This window comes from Caretta caretta, chromosome 1 (genome assembly GCF_965140235.1).
Source record: "Caretta caretta isolate rCarCar2 chromosome 1, rCarCar1.hap1, whole genome shotgun sequence".
NCBI lineage: Eukaryota > Metazoa > Chordata > Testudines > Cheloniidae > Caretta > Caretta caretta.
In genome coordinates this window covers 108,192,241-108,213,065 of record NC_134206.1, presented here as the reverse complement: position 1 = coordinate 108,213,065, position 20,825 = coordinate 108,192,241, and the positions used below count along the sequence as shown (strand labels likewise).

The window sequence follows — 20,825 nt, the reverse complement described above, 5'->3', positions numbered from 1 at the left end:
ATCCTTCCCTTGAAGTTCAAAACGTCTTTTCAGAATCACAGAGTCTTGCCAGCTCAGCTAGCCTTCTCTGACATGGGCTGGTCCCATAGCTAAACTGGATCTCTCCCATGATGGTAGTACAAGTTTTGAACTAAATCAGAGTTTCAATTCAAAGGCCATTGATGAGTAAATGTGATGCAGAAATGATGTGCTTGGCCTTTGGAAAAGGAACAGATTGGGAGATGAAAAGTGCCAATCATAATTCATCCCTGTTTGAATGATCCATAGAACAGCACTGATGGGAGCCTCAGAGAAGCCAACATTTTTTGACCCAAGAAAGAGTCACACTGATGCTGCTAAGGGCAATTAAGAGAGCTATACCTATAATGCAGAGAACAGACAGTGGTCAAATGAAGAGCTGGCCAGTAGCCAATGCTTGGACCCTCCCTGAAAGCAAAATGATTTATGCATAGGACTGGCTGGAAAACAAGAATTCTATTTCATGAAAAAGAATTTAAGATTTCACATTTGTTTTCATTCTGCTTTGGAATGAAAACAAGACCTTTCCATATTTTTCACAAAACAAAATAAAACAAAACAAAAACAAAAACCCACCCCACAGTCAGAAGGAAAAACAGAGTCCAGGGTAGTCTGTATGCCAGTGATTAGACCACTCTTCTGGGGTGTGGAAGACGCAGGTTCAAATCCTTACTGTGTCAGATTTGGAACAAGGATTTGAACTTGGGTTTTCCACATCCCAAGTGTACTCCCCTAACTTCTGGGCTATTAGCTATTCTGGGGTGATCTCTGTCTCTCATTTTGACCTGAGAAACCTCCCTGATGAAAATGTAGTCAAAACCGGTACATTTTCATGAAAAGTTTTAGTTTTGATTAATCATCATTTTCTGATGAAAAAATCTTTTGTCCAAAAATTCTTGACCAGTTCTACTTATGCACATATATTTTTCTACATTTCTCTAAAAGGAAATAAAGAAGAAGTATGTTCTAGGCTATGAACTACTACCTTTCCATTTGAGAGGTATCTCTGTTTTCATGTAGAAGATCAGTAACACTTGGATGTTTTTGTGAGCTCAGCAAAGAATAAAATGATTTGGACATTGGCACCCATTTACACTAATTGGGGACTTTGTCTGTTTAGACAAATGGGTGTACTGAAGTGCTAAATCTGTACATGCTCGTTAACCATTTGGTATCCAGAATTCCTCACATTTCTAAATAATCTTATTTTTCTAAACCAAGCACCTACACATAGTCTAGCCATCTGAACTTTGTGAAATCTAATGGCTAAAGGATATATTATATCATAGCATATATTAGGTGTGCACTTTCCAGTAGAAATAGAGAAATATCAATGCCTTTGTACAAGGCACTGGTAAGACCTCACTTGGAATCTTCTGTACAATTCTGGTCACCCAAATTCAAGAAAGATGAATATAAACTGGAACAGGTGCAGTGAAGATCTACTAGGATGATCAAAGGAATGGAGGACCTATTTTATGAGAGGAGATTGGGAGACCTTGGCTTGTTTAGTCTGACAAAAAGACAGCTGACAGAGGATATGACTGCCCTCTATAAATACATTGGAGGGGTGGGGGGAGTGGAGGTAAATACCAGGGAGGGTGAAGAGCTCTTTAAGCTAAAGGACAAGGTTGGCACAAGAACAAATGGATATAAATTGGCCATGAACAAATTCAGGCTGGGGGTAAACAACTTTGTTTTGAGAGCAAGTTGGACAAATGTAGGAATCCAATTGTAAGGGTTGCCTGTGATGGTACAGGGCAGAGCTCAGCATCCCTGGGGATCACTTCTAGTTTATGTCTTATGTTCTTAAAAGCTCATTCTTCGGCATTTCAGCCAGTCACCAGCAGGGGTTAGGAAGAGATTCTCCCCCACCATGTATTCTGAAGGGTTTTTGTCTTGTTTAAATCTCCATCCTCTGCAGCATCAGGAATGGCCATGGCTGGAGGGGAGATACTGGTCTCATTGGGCCAGAGCTCTGAGGTGGCACCAAGCGTTCTCTCACTCAGGTACTTGGCTGGCAGGTTCTTGCTCACAGGCTCAGGGTCTAATTTATGGCCATATGTGGGGTCGGAAGGAATTTTCTCCCAGGTTGGATTAGCACTGACCTTGGAGTTTTTTCACCTTCCTCTTCAGAGTGTGAGTGCAGGTCACTTGGCAGGATTATCTCTGTATATCTCACTTAATCTTTTCCTTGCTATTGCAGGGGCCTCAAGCAGTGGTGCACCTCAGTCCCTCCTATTCTTCCCATGGCACATAATGGTCTAGTATCCTGTGCTCTGTAATACTTTGGTCTAATTTTGGTTGTTGGGGTTAGAGTGCGGGTGGTGTTGGTGGCCTTTGATATACAGGAGCTCAGACCAGATGGTCTGGTGGTCCCGTCTAGCCTCAAATTATGACTCATCTTCTATTTTCCATCATATACAACCAAATGGGTCCAGTGACACTCAGCGTATCCCAGCTCCCTGATTCCCCCCACAGGGAAAGAGGCAGCCATGGAGCTTTTAAAATACAGTCAGCTCCAGCTGTGGTCAGTGAGGAGACTGCTAACTCTAGAGAGATTCTCAGAGACCTTAGAAACTCTCTTTCTCTGTCAGTCTCAAGACTAAATCCTAGCTGATTAATTAATTTTAAATTACATAAAAGAAACTCGGATATGTTGCATTTTTACTCTTCTTTATAGTAGATGCTCTGATCGGAATTCTATAGAACACTTTAATTGTCTTTTAACAAACATTGGATAGATACCTGCGTGCCATTAGCGTCATGCCTCTGATTCAGAAAAAAGATAAAGGTGATTTTTCTGGTATTCCCTTCCCCCTCTATCTGCTCTATGTTCTCTTCACATAGGTCCATTGTTATACAACTCGCCTTGATTTCTCTAGCAGACCTTTTTGATGGAGTTAAAATGACCACTGGCTCTTGAAGGTAGCTATGAAAGTTTACCTGTACTTTGTTACTGCCATGAAAGTGCTATATGTTCATCAGAACATTGAGAAGAATCAGAACTGAGACAAAGGTAGAACACACTAAAGAAATAAAAATCTATTAAAGTCTTCTTTTTTTCTCCTCAGAGAGAAAAAAATTATACAGCTCCTAGACCGCCATTTATGCACGATGTGATCTTGACCTGTACATATCTATTCTCCATTTTCCTATTATTAATTACTATGTACCTCTCCTAACCATATCACTACAAGCAACATGGAAAAACAAATCTCAATAGCTGGATGTTTTTCTTTTGTTAAAGGGGCAGACTTACTAGAGTATAAAAAGGCAAAATATTATTTACAAGTGAGAAACTAATTTTTCACTACTCTAGATTGGAGCAACAAATGATTTCATTACCTAAAAGCTAGTTGTACTATACCCTTAAGAATATGTTTATGGGCTTATTGAAAGTGTTTTTAATGTTTCATTTTTCCACCTCTAGCTTTGCAGTGGTTTTTTTGCTCTTTTATGAGTAAATGACCCTGATGAAAGCAGAAAAAAAGGAAGCAGGAAAATAGTGTTCCAGCCAATAATAAAAAAACCCAAACAAATACAATATAGTGACCCTCATATGAATCTCATCAAATGAATTGCATCAAAGGTAGATGTTACAAAGGTAGATGTTGTTACCTCCCTTTTAGAGATGAGCAAAGTGAGACACAGAGAAGTTAAGTGACATACTCCAGGTCACAGAGCAAGCCAGTAGCAGAGTTGGAAAAAAGACCCCAGTAGGTGTACAGCCAACATAGTGATGATGAGCACATGTAAGGTACAGAGAGAATCTGGGTGTTGTTCTGATTCCTGGTCTCCTGCAACTAGACCACATTGCTTCTCATTAGCTCAAACTTTCAGTCATGCTCTTCTCTTTAGTTCGGATGACTGTTATTAATTGGATTCAAAAATCCTAAAAAATGGGGTAGGGTGAACCACAAAAGGTCAAAACCTTTGCCTAAAAGGAAACTGAAACCAAAACATTACAATTGCTTATTTCCCGTTACTTTGAATGTGCCTCCTCACTTTTAGCTGGCAGCAAAGGTACCAAAATATAGCAAGAGAGAAGAGACTGTTCTTACTATATTTCCATCCAGGCCAAGATCAGAAATACTAGAAACTTCATGCAAGTGTGAGCTTATCTGATTTCTAGTTCAATGTCAACATCAAAGGTTTGAGAAAAGTTTGGATAAAGTTCATATTATCACCTAAACTTTCGGGTACTCATCTGAAGCATACTTCTAGGTTCATCCATGAGCACCAAAAATAACTCAGTTACTTTATCTCATTTCAAACCTTTAGCCAAACTGGGTCAGCAAGCACTTTTCAGAATACTCCGTGGGGAATTCATTGGTACATTATATCTAATTATGTTTGAACCCACACTACTTCCTGCCATAACATCTTTTCCACAAGTGTTTCAAAACCAGCACCGGAGCAAACAGTATCACAGCATCAGAAAAAAATGACTCTCTGGTACTTGTTCCACACTGCAATGCAGAAGGGTAACTTTCAGGAACGGTATCACCATCTCTAGGGATACACTGGGTCTCAGATTACTGGGAGCTCCTGGAATCAAAGCACAGAGACTCAGTATTGGGATGTACAACATTACATCTGTACTGCATGAGCAGCCACTGCTGACCAAACTCCCCAAATCTTCTCTTAAACCCTGACTCTGCACCATTGAAGTCAAAGGGATTTTTGCCATCGATTTCAACTGGAGCAGGAGGAATCTTGGAGCTCACTTCACCTGTGCTCTGCATCTCCTGTAGTCATTCACATGCGTGCAAAGTGAAGGCATTCTATTACCACTTCATAGCCATTTCCCCCATGCAGGCAATGGTGAACTAGCCCCTTAGCTTTCACTGGTGGGGATAGAAAACCTGGGATTTCTTTTAACTGGGCCAGTGTCCTCTGTTGTTGTTCCGAAGTCCTCGTCAGGAACTGGAGGACATAACAGGCCAGATTTTTCCATGCAGATTCCAGAGTTCTCTTATTATGATTTTATCCTTTAGGGTTTCACTCTGTCCCCCAGCCGTATGTGGAAGCGTTGATTTTACCTGCAGGGCATTTCAGGCTCTATGATGCACACACACCTATCACTTTTTATATTAAAATATCAACTGCATATCAAAAGAAAGCTGGGTTTCTTGCCTGTCCCAAATACAGACTTGTAAGACGAGTGGCATTCGGCCCATAATACATTTTCATGCCAGAAGATGGAAAAGTTTGATGCTTTCTTCAAAGCTACCACATACTATGGCAGAGCTGCTTGGCTGCAAGTGCAAACAACAGGTATAAATAACATCATCTGCCTTGGAAAGCGAGAGCATGAGAAGGCGCTTTTGCTCAGGGTTGTTTTCTGTATAACAGCCTATGAGCTCTGGGTATTTTAGTGCTCTCTGTATGCTACTGTAGCCAATCGGAGCAGAGAGAGATTACACTGAGGAGGTAAACAAGTTGTTTACAACTCAGCAGGGCTGCCAGTGAATCCGACTTATATCAGCTGAAAGGCAATAACAGCATTGGACACTGGGCTGCTGATGGGAAAGGAGCCCCCAAGCTGCCAAGCTCTGGCTCCAGAAACGTCTGTGGGTTTTCAATAACAGGAAATCACGTGTGCTGTCATTATCAGCTGCTGAGAGAGAGACAGATGCACCCAGATCAATATCAGTGTCCAATATCAAAGACATATTTTGATTGTACTGAGCATATTGAACTAGGAAGAACAACAAAACCATTTTAAAATGGTGATGGCTGGCAAAAATCCCAAGGGTCTCTCTTTTCTGTTCTCCTCCCTCCCCCCTTTTAGAGGCAGAGGATCCAGGCTTCACAGTTATTAAAGGAACTGAGAGTTGTTTCTGCCTGAAGTTACTTTAATAGTTATTGATCTAATTAAACTATGTTTGTTTAGGGGTTTATGGAAAGGGGTTGTAAATCAGCAAAGACAGCAATAACCGTCCTGACCTCTTGTAACTGTAAAGGGATATCTATTAGTACAGTTTGGGAATCAGCATGTTTTCCAGTGCAATTGAAACCACAGTAAGTCTCTGGGGTGCACAGCAATTGTGCTACCTTACTGGCTTTTCTTAGAAATAAGATTGGAGGGGAAGAAAAATATATGAATATACATGAATGTGCCCCTACACCAAGATAATAGCTCTCACGACTATTATCGTACTAGCTTTATATGAGCAAAAGATTCATTTTGTAATGAGTTCTGTATTGCTTGCACTTTGTTTCACCAAAACAAATTACAATTTAAAATGACATGTTTCAGAGTAACAGCCGTGTTAGTCTGTATTCGCAAAAAGAAAAGGAGTACTTGTGGCACCTTAGAGACTAACAAATTTATTTGAGCATAAGCTTTCGTGAGCTACAGCTCACACAGCTCATGCTCAAATAAATTGGTTAGTCTCTAAGGTGCCACAAGTACTCCTTTTCTTTTTACAATTTAAAAATCAGACAAACCATCTGTAATGTAATACAAACCATACACTAAGGGAAAAGTCCTACTTCACGCACAGATGCAGCCATCACATAAGATGCTATTTAGATGCTATTTTAGATTTAAAAAATAACTGGATGTTTTAAGCTTTTTTCTATTTTCTCCTTTCAAAACACAGCAGGATTCTGGTCTGAAGGCTTCAGTCTCAGGATGCCCACTGAAAATCCATAGCTAGCAGCAACAGAATACAGCTTTCCAAGTGGGCCTATCCTGCACTGACTTAACAGATATACTCTGAGATACATGGAATGACTCTTTCAAAAGAGACATTGCATGTTGCTTTCCCCACACCTTCAAAACATAGTGAGATCTTATGTAAAACAAGAAACCCACAGCTAGCTTTCTTAAAGTGAACTATCCCTTCCCCTCCCCAAAAAACTGCTACGCTGTTTAAGAGCTGAAGGTTAAAGATCTGTTTTTCTTTTCACAGTTCTGATGGATGGAAGCTAATGTGCTTGCTTTATGCTCTACAGTTCATAGTACAGGCTGTGCGTGGGTGTATGTTTGTGTGTGTAAGCTTCCCACATAATCCTGCATATACTGATAAAAGCCCTCTATAAGGATGAGAGGTGGCTTAGCTTGAATGCTAACAGCCACACATATTTCTCTCACGTGTAAATCAGCTACTTCAATGGAACTAAACAGGGGATCTGGCCCCAGGATTTCGTGTGGGTCTTAATTCAGGTTAGAGAGCTGCATTTGCCTGAGACCTCCCAAACTCACTGCAGTGACTACAAGTTTCAAAAGCTCTGTTTTTTGATGGCACGTTGTGAAAAAGCGGCCTAGCTTTCAAACTCACAGGATAGTTCAGTGATGGGAGCATTGGCTAGAAGCTATATCCTTTTCTGTTGAAAAGTCTTCAGCAAGCAAAGGGTTACACTAAGCCATTTTCAGTGCTTGCTTGGGATTGTTTACTGTTTTTCACACAACAGCCTTGCTGCATGTTTCAGGTGCCTGAAGGAGATAGCCTCTGGAGCATCAGTCTTGTCTGGTAGGATAAAATAGACGAGTCATTAATGTGATTCTTCAGATCCCCATAGGGAGATCCAGAAATGCTGCAGAATAAACAAGCAGAGGAAATAATGAATGAGAGCAAATCAGAAAGGCAACAGAGCATGGTAGTGCCTACAGCCCATAGTAAACAAGTGCACATGCAGCTCTGGAACCTCCCCTTTCTCAGCATGATTAGACCAACAGCCCTAGAACAGAGTTATCCACTGAAAGAGATTACAGCCTTGTCTAAATCCCTCTTTTTAACTTGCTCCAAGCCTGGATTCTGAGGCGCTCGACCCACGTGCTCTGAATTCATCATTCTATTTTTACAACTGTCTGAGAGCCATGGTTTCCTCTGGCAGATCCACTCTTAATGCTATTACCTAGCAGAGGAGAAAAGAAACATAGACACTAAAATAACTGTGTATAATAGAAATAGATGGCAAAGACATTGTAGGTCATGTAATCCATGACCCTGCCAGCCAAGCTTGTTACCTACAGAATATATGAGAGTGCTTTGTACAACCGTTTCTATATTTATATATTATAGTCTCCATTGCAGACGGAGATTTTTCAGTGAGAGAGTTTTTTTTCTTGACCAATTAAACACACTTACACATTCACTGTGAGCCAAATTTGCTGCCCATGTAAATTGGCACGCCCCCGTTAACGTCGATCAAACCATATCTGTTTACACCAGCTGAGAATTTAGCCCCTTCTCTCTCTCTCTCTCAATATTTTTTGCCTATTTTTTATGGCACAAAAGGTTACTCCCTGGAATACACAAATGAAAAACAAGGTCACTGGTACTGAACTGAATAAAACAATCTTACTGTTTTCCAGAAAAAGAAAGACAAATATGTTCAAATCACTGTTTCTTGCTATTTTTTAAAATTTGCTACCAAGTTTTCTCCTTAGCATAGCATTAATATGAAAGTTGTTCAAGAGTCCTGAATGACCCGTTGTGGTTTTAGGTTTCATACTATTTCCATTTATTTCAGCCAAAGGAGCATATCTTTCAGGGATTGTTTTTAAACTCCCCAAATATTGTAACAAATCAATGGCCATCTAGGAAAGTTATAGACATCATTCTGCTGCACACCAGGGCCACAGGAATAAGGTACTCAGATCCTTCTCCAAATGCTTAATCCTGCATTACCGGAGTAGGGAGTTTTGCCACTGACACAAATGGGTGCAGGAGTAGGCCTCAAAGCACAGCACCTGCCACTTGCTATAACTCAAGTGTCATTACTTAAATGTTAACATTATAGGAACTAGGATACATAATTGAGCAGGTCTGACTCTGTCCAGTAGAGGGCAGCGGTACACAGACAATAATTTGTTATATTTTGTCTCTGAGACCAGAATAGTTTAAAAACAAAAGAAAAAAATGTATTGATCTGTAGGACAAATGGAAAATATATTATAACCAAGGAAGTATTTTCAAACAAAGATTGTGGTGATTAAATATGAAATAAAGTTACGTTTCTGACAAACAACGATAGCCAACAAATGTATAGATGACACTAAACTAATATTGTGCATCACAATAAATAAATACAATATTGCTACTGACTACTACACATTATACATTAGAAAACTTGACCTATGAGGAAATGTTAACTGGGCAAGTTTAGTCTTGAGGAAAGCAAATTGAGGAGGAACCCAATAACTGTCTTCAAATATGTTAAGGGATGTTGATAAAGAGGATGTTGAACAATTGTTCTCCATGTCCATTGGAGATAACACAAGAAGTAATAGCCTTAATCTGCAGCAAGGGAGATATTAGGAAAAACTTTCTAACTATAAGGGTAGTTTAGAGCTGGAATAGTCTTCCAAGGGAGGTTGTGGAATCCCCATCATTGGAGGCAGAGGCGATGCATGGGGGGAGCACACAGGGTCATGTCCGTCCGTCCTTCCCCCCCCCCCCCAAAAAAAAAAAAGATTTCTGCCAGGGTTTGCCAGCCCTGCTTGGTCATATGGTGTGGCTAGGCCCCCTCCCTGCCTGGCAGATTCCACAGCCTATGAGCTGCAAGCTTTGCCCCACGGGGAGAGGAAGGAGCAACAGCTGGGAGCTGCAGGAAGGGGCTGCTGCTTTCCAGGAGGGGAGACTGAGGGCAAGGGGAGGGTCTGCCTGAGGGTGGGGTGTGACTTGAGCTGTTCCAGGGGTGGCTGACCCCTTAATTCCCCCCCACCCCAGATCAGCAGGTACGGGTCATCGCTGATTGGAGGTTTTTGGGAACAGGTTGGACAAACTCCTGTCAGGGATGAGCTAAGTTTACTTGGTCCTGCCTCAGCACAGAGGACTGGACTTCATGATCTCTCAAGATCCTTATAATTCCATTTAATAAATGACCCCTATGTTTGGGGATCCCCTTTTCTCCTTCTTCTTCTTCTGCTCTTGTGTCACTAATTGAAGAATGGTAGGGTTGTGAGGTTAGATGTGTACAGATAGTAGTTGAAGCCATGTGAGTGGGTGAGATACACCAAAGAAAAAGGTGTAAAGTAAGGAGAGGAGGGGACCAAGGGCAGAGTTCCGTGCTGGCCCATACAAAGTGGGAGGGGAGGGAAGAGGTGGAATGACCACAGTGATAGGACGGGAACCGGGAGAGGACAATATTTTGAAAGCCCAGAGATGACAAGATTTCAAGGAGGGTCTGACTGACCTCTGAAAGCAGCAGAGAGGTCAGGGAATTTGAACATGTAGCAGGTTCCTTGTGATTTAATGACAGAGGTCATTAGAAATGTTGGTGTGAACAGCTGGAATGGAATGAAAAGGACAGAACCCAGACTGACAAGAAGAAATCAAGGCAACAGTGGTAAATAGGAAGAGAAGGTAAAGTTACAGGGACATGTGGCGGCAAGCATGAGAGGAATCTCAGTGTCAGTGATGGAGGGGAAGAAGGAACTGATGGGAAGTTGGCGAGAGTGAGGAGCAGGGGAGAGAGATATCAAAGCAGATTTTGTTCGCCTTCTGACTGAAAAGTTGTCATGGTCCTGCACAGCCAGGGAGTTGAGAACTGAAAGGGTGGAGGGTTTAACAAGGTAGTTAGAGGTTGAAAACAGGTGATGAGAATTGTGACTGGAAGCCAAAGAAGGTGGAGAAGTATTGTTCGGCAAGTAAGGTGGCAGAACTGAAAGAAGGAGGGAACAAATTTGTAGTGGAAATAAGCTTTTCCTGAACTTTTCCTGGAGGCTTTCAGTGGCACAGCTGATGGATAGCAATAAAGGAAAATATTGCTGAGTCCTTGAATATATTTCAGCTCCATTAAAAAAAAAAAAGGGAGCAGAGTAGTCAACAGTTGTTTGACTCTTTTTACATTCATTTTATCTTTTAATAAAGAGATTTCTAGCCTTTTAAATTTCAGTTTGTAAAGGCACTCCCATGAATCACTTAATCACTTTAAAAGAAAAGGAGTACTAGTGGCACCTTGGAGACTAACCAATTTATTTGAGCATAAGCTTTCGTGAGCTACAGCTCACTTCATCGGATGCATTCAATGGGGACACCATCATAGGGCCTAATCACATCAGCCACACTATCAGAGACTCATTTACCTGCACATCTACCAATGTGATATATGCCATCATGTGTCAGCAATGCCCCTCTGCCATGTACATTGGTCAAACTGGACAGTCTCTACGTAAAAGAATAAATGGACACAAATCAGATGTCAAGAATTATAACATTCATAAACCAGTTGGAGAACACTTCAATCTCTCTGGTCACTCGATTACAGACCTAAAGGTCGCAATATTACAACAAAAAGACTTCAAAAACAGACTCCAAACGAGAGACTGCTGAATTGGAATTAATTTGCAAACTGGATACAATTAACTTAGGCTTGAATAGAGACTGGGAGTGGATGTGTCGTTACACAAAGTTAAACTATTTCCCCATGTTTACTTCCCCCCGTCCACACACACACTGCTTCTCAGACGTTCCTGTTAACTGCTGGCAACGGCCCACCTTGATTATCACCAGAAAAGGTTTTCTCCACACACCCCCCCCCCCACTCTCCTCTGCTGGTAATAGCTCATCTTAAGTGATCACTCTCCTTACAATGTGTATGATAACACCCATTTTTTCATGTTCTGTGTGTATATAAATCTCCTCACTATACTTTCCACTTTATGCTTCCGATGAAGTGAGCTGTAGCTTATGAAAGCTTATGCTCAAATAAATTTGTTAGTCTCTAAGATGCCACTAGTACTCCTTTTCTTTTTGAGAATACAGACTAACATGGCGGCTACTCTGAAATTAATCACTCTAGTAGCTACCATGTAATGGCTCTTACAGGCACCTACTCACATGCTATCCATGTTCAAAAATAAATCTAAGAACAAACTGCTCCCAGCTTCAACTGGGTGACAGGTGTGAGTTCTGCTTTTACAAATGTCTTGTCACTATCTTCAGTGCTGTTTATGGCCTTCAGATTGAGGAAAATATGCAATAATAACTTGAACCCATAGCACTTTTACATTAATCTACACTCATTACATAAAACATAATACCAATAAATTCATGAAACAAAGTCAACTAAAATAATAAAATAATAATAATGTGATAATATATATAAAATTGTTGAGAGTTTAGTCCTTAAGTGTCTAATGTCATGTTGGTTTGGGGGAGACAGGGCCTTACAGATTTCTGTCAATTTTAAGATTAATACCTTTTTGTTTTCAACTAGTATGAAGACAAATATAGTATCTCCATCTTTTAGATGTGCTTTTCATGATACCTAGGAAAATCTTTATAAATCTCTCTTACTTTAAAACCCACTTGCCATTAGAGACACTACTAATAGTGTATGAAACTGGGTCTTTTAATAGCGTCATTACAGATGTACTATTGGCTCTGAATGTAGTATTAGTTCAGAGATATACACTGAAGTAAATTTTCAGAATGTATTTTCTCTACATGCCTGTGCTTTGCCTGCATATTCACTTCCAACAGTGTAGCAACTGTGCATGCAAGTGTTAGAATTTGCCCTTTTAAAACTTATTAGGGGCCAACTGGTGTTGCAGGGTTAGAGTCTAACATTTGTGTGCATACAGGTGCTGGAATATATAAAGCCTGTGCACAAGAGACAGGCTGAAATACTAAAAAGTGACTTGTGATTTCTGGATGCCCAGCTTGAGACACCTTAAAGGGAACTGATTTTAAGAACCCTTTCTGAAAACAAGCCCTTTTATGGTATCTCATGTTGGGCACCCAGAAACTACTCAGGTTAGCAAGAATTTTTAGTATCTGTACAAGTGTTTGCATCTACCAAGTACAATGTGCAAAGCAGAGGAAATGTACTTCACTGTATCAAGTCAGCCATTTATATTTAAAATCACTAGGAGTGGGATTCACAAGATATTTAGGCATCTAACTGCCACTTTAGGTGGCAAAATCCTACATTTAGGCACCACTGGTATTCATAAAATCCCTGCTCAGCTGGTGCCTAACACCATGGGTGCCTAAAAGCCAGAGACATCTAATAAGGGCTTGTCTTCACTAATGGGGTAAATTGACCTAAGCTATGCTACACCAGCTATGTGAATAACATAGCTGGAGTCGACGTAGCTTAGGTCGACTTACCCCAGTGTCTTCACTGCAATGCATTGATGGGAGACGCTTTCCTGTCAACTTCCCTTACTCTTCTTGAAGAGCTGGAGTACCGGAGTCAACCGGAGAGCACTCTTCTGTCGATTTAGTGGGTCTTCACTAGACCCATTAAACTGACACCTGCTAAATCGATTGCAACAACGTCAATCTCCCTGGTAGTGAAGACAAGCCCAAAGTGTCCACCAATTAAATCCCCAAGGCACCTACATTTTGGTGGCTGGGCATACACACAGCCACCTTAGTCCTGACTGCCCAGCAGCTTGGTGCTTAACTCACAGCAGGGTTCATAAACTAGGTGTTTCCCTGCCTGTCTTGCCCTTGTGGTCTGAGTCACTAGGCATACTCAGAGCATGGACAAACCCACAGAAAATGGGGGTAGGAGGAGGCAGGGAGAGAATGAGGATGTCTGTAAATCCCAGTGGTTAGCGCACTCACCTGGGAGGGTGGTAATCCAGGTTCCAGTCCCCCTGTTCCAATGAATATTTAATTATTTATTTGACTTGGAACAGCTTCAGCAAGAGAGATTGGAACACCCTACCCCAGAATACCCCATGAGCCAGTTGTCAGGGCATCCTCCTGCGAGGTACAAGAGCCATATTCAAATTCTTACTCCACATCAAGCAGAGGAGGGAACTGAACCTAGGTCTCCTACATTCTATCTGGGTAAGCACCACAGCCTCTGGGCTAAAAGTTATAAGATGGCACCACCACCACAACCATTTTTCTTGCAAAAGACTGAACTGGCTTGGCACCTACCTCCAGGAGTGGATTGTGAATCCCGAGTGGAGATGCTTATCTCCCTCTAGTTTGGACTTGGGCATCTAGCTCCCTTTGAGGGGCAGGGCTTAGGCCACAATCCTCTGTTTGCCATTTGTTATTGTGTTATACCAATAAAATAAAAACCAGCAGGATCTTATTAAAGGGGAAAAGGCAAAATACCACATTTATTGTGAATACAGAAAGAATCATAGTAAGCAGTTAGTTATAGCTATAACATTCCATTCAATCTCATATTATTCACACATTCATTCATTCATACACACACACACAGAGGTTCTGCAAGGTTGTTATCATAGTTACCAATTAGCAGCTTGCAAGGTTTCACACATAGAGGGAGAGAAACAGTACCAAAAACCAAGAGACCTCTTAATTAGTAATACCCTGGAATTTAAACTGTGGGGAATCAAACTCATTGGTGATTTTAATACAGAACTTCTTTAATATGATCCAAAAATTGGCTAATTTGTTGGAAGCATTTTCGCCATATTAGTTCTATCACCTTGTTGTTTGTACTCCATATTTGTGTCCTTCTTCCCTAGTTAGTTTGGTGCCCTTTCTCTTGTGTAATTTTCCTGATTGGTTACTGCACAGGCTTAACCTGCCTAGCAACCCAAAAGGCGGGAAAGTACCCCCTGACTCTAAACTGATCTGAAGAGTGATAGTGAATCTATTTAAGGGGGTGTCACCCTCCCCTTAGTGCTGTCTGCCCATGTTCTTCTGGTTTGTGTGGTCTCCAAGAGTCAAGACACCTTCCAGGCCTGAGATACCGAAGACCTTCATCCCTTAGGTCTTACCTGGTTTCAGTTCCATTGATCCAGCACGTTCGTGTCCCCTGTGAGGCTCTCTCCATCAAACTTCACAGTTGAAGGTCTGGATCTGAAAGCCAAGAAGGAGAAGCAAGCCATTAAACATCATACCATCAGGGTTCCTGTTCTCCAGAACAGTAATACTGTCTTATTTGTTATATGCCCATAGTTATTGAAAGGGTTTGTGGGATCTGGGCTTCAAGCCCGCCTTGGAATATAAACCATCGAGCTGTTATATTCAGTTTTGTTCTGTTTTATATACATTGCTTCCCTCTCCCACTATTGTATATAACCCTTCAATAAACCACTTACCTGTTTTGCACCCTTATCATTATCTCCCTATTTATTTTAAGTGACCCCAGATGATAGATGCTGGAGAGGTGACGATCCTGTCTTTAGGGGTAGGGTCTGCTAAACAACTAAATTTGAACTGTTATGAGCCCACCTATCCTGTTACTACACAAAAGCATATAACAAACTTAGACAGCTCCCCACTCAGTGTGCTGGCTTTTGTGAATCCCATGCATTGTGTAGGGAATCTGGGCACCTAACTCAAGGCTGTGGATTCCACTAGGTGGCAGGGCACCTAAGCTCCTCCTTGTGAGCCCCACCTCAGGCTCCTCCTGACAAGCCTTAATTATTCCCCCATCACATTCTTCTACTTTGCCTATTAATACATTTCCCTTTTAAAAAACAGCACAAAAAGAACATTAATACACTACATGGTGAGGCTCAAAATTTGGTTCAAATTTCTTTTTTTAAAATTCTCTGATTAAAAGTTTAGGTGGGTGACTGAATACAACCTGCAAGCATCAAATCATGCATCAAAGCAGGTATGTGCTCTGCTACTCTTTCAGAAGTTAGAAATTCTGATGGATTATTATATCAGTTGCTATTTTAAGGGGTCTTACATTATTAAAGCATTTTGAAACAAGGAGGGGAAGTTTTACCATTGATTTCAATGGGACAGGATTTCATCCTAGGTTTGGATGTACAAGTTCATGGCTAAGTTATGTCAAGATAGAAATGGATCACGGTGACAGTCCTTTACTCAGTACATATTAAACTACGGATGTTCATAGTTGTATGCTGTAGACTAGGGATCGGCAACGTTGGCACGCAGTTCACCATTCCAGGCTAATGGGGGCTGCGGAAAATGGCGGCCAGCATATCCTTCGGCTCATGCTGCTTCCCGCAGCCCCCATTGGCCTGGAACGGTGAACCACAGCCATTGGGAGCTGCAATTGACCGAACCGGAGGACGCTGCAGGTAAACAAACCATCCCGCCCGCCAGCGGATTTCCCTGATGGGCCATGTGCAAAAGGTTGCCGATCTCTGCTGCAGACTTTGCAAGCTAAAAAAGGTTTAAAATAACCTTTCAAGACAGGTGTCCATGAGCCACAGTTGGACAGCTGGTCCATAAATGAAGTCAATTTCACCCTCGGAGCCCAATAAATCTCATTTAAAGATGTCAGGTATTGCACACACACTCTTAAACCACACTGTAAAAATATCACAAATCTACTGGAGCAAGGCGAGGGCTGTGATTGCTGTGTGAATGAGATGATATGCCTCATGGAAGCGCAACTCTAACTATGAATTACTTAAAGTTCTACCATGTATTGTTTTTAATTCTAACCTTTTCATTCTAAAAGGCAATACACACTCAAAACACAGATATGTGTCTGCAACCTTAACTTCACATCAATAAAGTACTGTTTGCTGGAGAATAATAAAAGCTAGCCTATCTGGCACATGGATCAACCTAAAAGAAGGAAATCTGGCTAAATTGCACAAGATTTATATCTTTTTCTTACCAAACTGTGTGTGTGTGTCTGGAAATGCATCTCATTGTTAGGACTCCCTACATGCCCAGAATAACTGTCCTTAAATAGCCAGTGATCTTCATATCATTAATTTCCTGTTCTGAAAACTGAAATGCCCTTTAATTATCCAGCTGTAGGAACACTTAAGATGGTACTAAATTCTGCTTAAGTACAGTCTCCTGCCAAAATGGAGCCAAAATATATAATTATGTTGGCATTAACATTCTATAGCTGTGTGATATCAAAGCTGCACAATGGCTGGAACATTCTGTGAAGGGCAACATTGTCTGGGTAATGTAGCAGAAACACTTATCTAAATAGCGTGCCCTCCTGTACCCTCTGTCAGAGTGCCAGCATATTAGTCCTATTATCAGCCTGCAAATACTATAGGCTTCCACATAGTAAATGTTGCCAAAAGAAATGGTCTTCCCTGTTACAGGAGCAAATGTCTATGCACGTATTTGAAACTGAAGAGTAATTAGATTACATTGTTTCAAGCTGACCTTTGTGCAAGGAAATATTCCTGCTGGCTAATTTACATTAATACACATCCCGATCTTTTTACTGCATGTTGTGTTTAGTTCACAGGTCATGCATTTTCCATAATGGATTCTAAACAGACTATTGCAGACAAGTAAAGAATAGTTGAGGTGACCTCTCTTAATATTATCTGTAAAAGCAATACTTGAATCCCACTCCTCCACCCCCAAATTATGCCTTTTCACTTTAGGTTATTATTTCAAAGAGTCAGATCATTGTTTATTGTGGCAGTTTGAACCAAACAGGTTAAAAAATATCTATCAGGAAGTTATTTAATATACTAGCCTCCCTCATTAGAAGCATGCTGCAGCCGTCTGTCACTATGTGCAGCTGTCACTTCCATCTATTAAAAAAAGGATTCAGGTATTATATAGGAGCTTAAAAAACTCTAAGTACTATTAATGAAATATATTACAAAATACAGTTTTTCTGCTCTTAATTTAAGATGTTATTTTCAGCATTCCCATCGACATTGTGCAGTAGAAAGCATCTGCCCAGTGCAGCCCATGGAGCTGAATTCATAGAAGAACATAAAGATGATCTATTTATTATTGAATCCATCATGTTAAAACAAATCAATCAGTGGAAAGAGAAGATAAGAGCTGAGGAGTTTAAGTTTTGCATGTAAAACTTATTTTTTCTTTAAAATTTTATTTATTTTAAAATATTGCATTTATAACATTCTTAAGTATTGAACTGCAAAATAAAACCCAACCAAACTCCAATTTTAGAAGTTTTGTTGTAATCCTCCAGGTTTGTAGATGTCAATAAGCTAACACAAAACACTAATGCTTTAATAGTAAATGCCTCCTGTTTGTGAAATACATTTGCCTGATCCTTCAAACTCACCCTCACACTCCTATGTGGGACTCATGTGAGGAAGGACTTTTCTCGGGAATAAGTATGGAACAGAAGCCAATCCGCTAATTCCATACATTTCTCAGAGGTTGTAAGGAAACAGGATTATGGAGCAAGGAAGCTCACTGCCCCACTTGGTTCTTCCATTAAAACAGAAGAAGCAGGGACACAATGACAAATTTATTTACAAGAAGAGACTCTGTTTCTCTAAATTAACGAGAAATTACATGCCAAAACGTTTGTTAATATTATATTATGTTTGAGATTTTACACACACAAAGTCATGAAATGCAAAGTTTTGAATGGCACAGCAAGTTTAACTTGGCTCTCGTATGAATATATACTATTTGGTAGGGAAGCATACTTACCTACAGCTTCAAACCTGCTCTCACCTAAGTCAACAGGAGTTGTTCTACCGATTTTATTTGGGGCAGGTTAGAGTTCTTAATACACAACTGTGTGGACAAGTTGTGGGTGCAGCTTTTTCCACATTCAAATGTACAGTATTGCTTTTCAAATCACAGGGAAAAATGAATGAGGTGGGGGAAAGGAAAGGAGTAACAGAGATAGACAGTGGGTTTACAAAAGCTACAATCCAACTTACCCAAAAGCTTATTGTCTGTTCCCATACAGTGTACAAGTTAAGGGCCTGCCTATGCCAACACTTAGGCCAAATCTACACTACAGTCCTGTATCGGTATAACTACATTGCTCAGGGGTCTGAAAAATCCACAACACATACTTGTACCAACCTAACCCCCGTTGCAGACAGCGCTGTGTCAGCAGAAGAGCTTCCCCTATCGACATAGCTATTGCCTCTTGGGGAGAGGGACCAACTGCACCGACAGGAGACATTCTCTCGTCAACATAGTAAAGTCTTCACGAAAGTGCTTCAGCACACAGCTGCCCCACTGTTGCAGTGTACATGAAGTCACGCCCTTACTCAGGAGAGCAGTGACTTTGATAAAAATACATTTATTTGCATTCAGAATGGGCATGTACAGCTACCTGTTTGTGCACACTTCTCTTACTAATATTTTTAATGGATCAGTATGTCTAAAAATCTCTGTGGTATACTAATGAAGTGTAGATATATCTGTAGGATTTATGGCAGAAAACTTAGGTGATCTTTTCTACCATTGATATCTACAAGTCTGCAATGATTTTATTATCAGCATCTCAAATGGAAAATGTACGTCCAAACATACATGTGAAATCCAATTTGTGATTTAATACAAACATGCTTCTGCTTTTTCTTTTTACTTTTCTACAAATATTCATCCAACCAGTTTTTATTCACATGACTGGAGAGGAGCTCTTATTTGTTTGAATATGGATATTCATGCATGAACACATATATCTGTGTGCAAACAACTGCAGTCATACTAGGAGCTCTTATCTGGGCAATCTGTACATGCTGGTTGTGTGTGTTTGGGAGTGATGTTTCTACAGACAGGAAGAGAAACAGGAGAATGAGAATACCATTGGCTTTCAAACAAAATAATTGTACCCGAGTGATCAATCAACATGAGCAATAACAACTAGGAGAGGTAGAAAGATACAAAGGGGAATGCTCAAACAGAAAAAAATTCCCTCTCCTGGTATATTTTGCATGTATTCCAGTCCCAGAATGTGGAGCAAGATATCTGTACTACATATATTGAGGAGGTGTAAGATCAGCCTCCAAGTACAACTGCCCTATGGAGCCATCTGTATGCACAGCACAGTGCCATCAGAATGTGATGCCATCACAACCAGAACAAAGTCAAATAGTGGAGAGCTATCAACCTCAACATCATCAAGAATGAAGGGAAGTGGGGCCACAGCTGTTGGTTGGTGGAACATGATGAGACTATTTAATGTAAAGTTAGCTAGACAGCCAATAAGTCTGTCTTGTATCTTTCTCTCCTTGTTAGGGCAGGGCGGGAATGCAGATACATTTAAAACTGAGATCCACTGGTGTTGCTGAATACAGGGCCTCATTCTGATATTAGGCTGGAGGGTGGGGGGGTCGAACTAAGATACGCAACTTCCGCTATGCTATTCGCGTAGCTGAAGTTGAAGTATCTTAGTTTGAGTTACCTGGCTGTCCTCACGGTGGCGAGTCGACCGTGGCGGATCCCTCATCGACTCTGCTTACTCCTCCTGCCGAGGTGGAGTACAGGCGTCGATTTGGGGATCAATTTATCACGTCTAGACGAGACACAATAAATCAATCCCCGATAGATCGATCACTGCCAGCCGAGCCGGTGGGTAGTGAAGGCGTACCCTCAGTTACGTCAATTTTCATCATGGTAACTCTCCTGATGTATGTGGAATTATTCCTGATTTACACTGGCATAAGTGAGTTCCATATCCAATGGATGATTTATGCCAGCTGAGGATCTTGGCCTACACAGAGTCTCTTTGCACATCACCACAACCACCAACTCTGCCCTGCCAAAGATGCCCTCCTCGATGCACCCTTTCATCAGATTATCCTATAACGCTCACTGTGCCTTCTTCTACATCACTCCAATATGTAGAACACCCATCCCTCATCTGGCCTGCAAAGATGCTATCCTTTTAAAGGCCACTTCATTTTTTTAACAGCAAAATAATTAACCATTGGAACAACTTACCTGGTGGATTCTCTATCACTTAAAGTCTTTACATCGGGAATGTGTCTCTTTCTAAAAACACGCTATGACTCAACCAGGAATTATGAGCTTGATACAGAAATTATGGGTGATATTTTTTTGGCCTGTGTAATGCAGAAGGTCAGACTAGATGATCATAATGGTCCCTCTGGCCTTCAAGTTAAATGAATTTGATATTTATTCTCATTTTGTGCAACAGCCAATGTCTTCTTGTCAAGCAGGTGAATAGGAGTCGGCAGATGTGTAGGTAAAATTAAA

General features: G+C 40.9%; 1 long non-coding RNA gene across 2 annotated transcripts in view; it reads right to left on the bottom strand.

The window, feature by feature from the left end:
- Positions 1 to 20,825, bottom strand: part of LOC125638823 (uncharacterized) — a 91,871-nt gene that overhangs the window by 49,347 nt on the left and 21,699 nt on the right. For both annotated transcript variants that reach the window (XR_007357301.2, XR_007357303.2), the window contains exon 2: positions 14,693 to 14,774. This is a non-coding gene — a long non-coding RNA (uncharacterized LOC125638823). The remainder of the gene's footprint in view (positions 1 to 14,692; positions 14,775 to 20,825) is intronic.